The sequence below is a fragment of the Choristoneura fumiferana genome, chromosome 9 (genome assembly GCF_025370935.1).
Source record: "Choristoneura fumiferana chromosome 9, NRCan_CFum_1, whole genome shotgun sequence".
Lineage (NCBI taxonomy): Eukaryota > Metazoa > Arthropoda > Insecta > Lepidoptera > Tortricidae > Choristoneura > Choristoneura fumiferana.
In genome coordinates this window covers 2,956,257-2,959,632 of record NC_133480.1, presented here as the reverse complement: position 1 = coordinate 2,959,632, position 3,376 = coordinate 2,956,257, and positions in this window count along the sequence as shown.

The following is a 3,376-nucleotide window of genomic DNA, read 5'->3' as shown; positions in this document are numbered from 1 at the left end:
CTCTCTCTCTCTCTCTCTCTCTGTCTTAAATACAGATAGGTAAAACGGCTTGCGTCCTCACACCGAATGTGATAGCGAATCTTTTTCTAGCAAAGATTTAAGTAATTAAATTCACGTAGCTAATCTTCAAGTGTATAGGTCAGTCTTAACTTTCTAAGACGCGTCTTGAATTAATTTACTGAGTTGCAAGGTTGAGCTGTTGGGCCAACCTTCACAACTTTGGTTGCACTTTACAGACTGTCATAAAGTAACTACTTCTCGGCTAACACGGCTTATGCTACAGTACACTCACCAGCATCAATATAAGTGCTATATCTGATACAACTCTATTTCTAGGCCGGTAGGTAGAACGTGTCAGATATTTTTTCACGCTCCGCTGTGGCAGATGTAATGCGCAGGTGACTGTACAATCAACGTGATAAGTATTATAATGAATTTATAAAAACGCCAGCAAAAATAAAAATAAAAACGCCCGAAAAAAACGCTGCTTGAAAAGACAATTAAAAAGTAAAAAATAATTATGCGCTACCTAGCTGTTGCCCGCGACTTCATCTGCGAAGAATTCGTTTATCTCTATCCCGCGGGGACTATGCTGATTTCCCGCAAAATTTGCCTAAGTTAATTTAGTATAAAGTATCTAGTAATATTTTTTTATCTAAGCGTTGTCGGTGTCGGGGGACCGCTAAGGTTAACATGAAACTATGTTGTATTTTTTAAAGTATTAACCTTAGCGGTCCCCCGACACCGACAACGCTTAGATAAAAAAATATTACTAGATACTTTATACTAAATTAACTTAGGCAAATTTTGCGGGAAATCAGCATAGTCCCCGCGGGATAGAGATAAACGAATTCTTCGCAGATGAAGTCGCGGGCAACAGCTAGGTAGCGCATAATTATTTTTTACTTTTTAATTGTCTTTTCAAGCAGCGTTTTTTTCGGGCGTTTTTATTTTTATTTTTGCTGGCGTTTTTTAAGTCGGGGGTTTTTTAAATTTTAAATTTAAGTTTTTATTTCATGTTTTTTAAACTTTGATATATATTTTTTTAAACTGTACTAGTGTGTTGGATATCCTGGCTGCAGCATCAGCTCATCTTGTTGCCACCATTGCATTGTATGTAGAATCAAATACTGATCAAAAGGAATCAAACACGACATATCTGCTATTATTTTTCCAAGAGTATACTAGTGTGCTGGATATCCTGGCTGCAGCATCAGCTCGTCGTGTTGCCACCACTGCATTGTATGTAGAATCAATTACTGATCAAAAGGAATTAAACACGACATATCTGCTATTATTTTTTCAAGAGTATACTGGTGTGCTGAATATCCTGGCTGCAGCATCAGCTCGTCGTGTTGCCACCACTGCATTGTATGTAGAATCAATTACTGATCAAAACGAATCCAAACACGACATATGTGCTATTATTTTTATAGAGTGTACTAGTGTGCTGGATATCCTGGCTGCAGCATCAGCTCATCGTGTTGCCACCATTGCATTGTATGTAGAATCAAATACTGATCAAAAGGAATTAAACACGACATATCTGCTATAATTTTTTCAAGAGTATACTGGTGTGCTGAATATCCTGGCTGCAGCATCAGCTCGTCGTGTTGCCACCACTGCATTGTATGTAGAATCAATTACTGATCAAAACGAATCCAAACACGACATATGTGCTATTATTTTTTATAGAGTGCACTAGTGTGCTGGATATCCTGGCTGCAGCATCAGCTCATCCTGTTGCCACCATTGCATTGTTTGTAGAATCAAATACTGATCAAAACGAACCCAAACACGATATATCTGCTATAGTTTTATTAAGAGTGTACCTACTAGTGTTCTGGATATCCTGGCTGCAGCATCAGGCCGAGAATTCCATAATCTTGCATAGCTATATAGCATACATGGGTGTTTCAAATTTTAGGTCCCAAATATGTTTGAAAGTAAAGTAAATATCCATTATGCGTCTAAGATTCCTACCGCAGCGAACAAAAGAGCTGATGATCTTGAAACGGCTGAACCGATTTTGATAAATCATGTCTAAGATCCATCGCTAGAAAACCAGCTTTCAAATAAAAAAAACCGCATTCAAATCGGTTCACCCGTTTAAGAGCTACGGTGCCACAGACAGACACACAGACACACAGACACACAGACACACAGACACACAGACACACACACATAGCGGTCAAACTTATAACACCCCTCTTTTTCGTCGGGGGTTAAAAAGGACACTATCACGCCTATAGGGCGTTACAAGTTATTAAATATTTGCCGCAAATTAGTATGAAACCCTAATAAAAAAAAACATCCGCTCTGCGAAGATAAAACTGTCCCAACAATTTGCTAAAATATTACGGCTTATTTTTAAAACACTGTATAACGGGTAGGGCCTGTAATACGAGCAAAAAATTAAAACATAGATCGTCCTCGTCAATCTGGAAAACATTAGTTCAGCGACTTTTAAAAATAATGGAGTCTTTGAATTTTAGTTTTTTCATATAAATTAAATACTGCTATCAATGTACGCCATCCTAGAACACAACTGACGTCGCCTGTCAAGCTACAAACATCAAGCATTTTGCTTTACATTGCTTCTTCGAATAAACTTAAAAGTGTAATAAAATTTATAAAACTAATTATTTTTTAAATTAATGTTGTTCAGTTTGACGAGTATGATCTATGTTTTAAATTTGACCGCTATGTATGTCTGTGTTAATTGTTTGCTCATATTACAGGCCACACGCGGTATAATTTAATGTGCAGTTGTGTTGTGTCGTGCCATGTCATGTTGTATCGTATTGTATTGTGTTGTTATGTGTTATGTTGTATTTTGTTGTGTTGTGTCACTGAGAGTCTGAAAAGGCACCTTACCTGGAAAATCTCGACGTCGAGGAAGGCCCAGTCGCCGCGCGTCATGCCCATCGCATGCGCGGCCAGCAGGAACTCGCGCACCAGCGGCCCGCGCACGCTGAGGATCACCACTGCGCAAGAGACAGCTGCGTTAAGAGCGTTTATACCTGCTGATGCTGACCTGGCAACGTTACATTTTTGTTAGCTTTTCTCGATTATTCCATAAAAATTTAATAAAAATTAAAAATGTGGTCTGATAGAACACTTTTTAATATATAAGTGATTGTGTCTACTCCAATAATTATTCATTATAGACTTTTATTCTCTTTAAAAACAATAATAAACATTAAGTAATTCGATTTTAAGGAATATAAAAGTTTATCACACATTAACTTATATTTAAGAACAGTTCTAACAGAACACATTTTTAATTTTCATTCAATTTTTATGGAATAATCGAGAAAAACTAACAAAAGTGTAACGTTGCCAGCTCAGCAGGCATCATCATCATCATCATCAT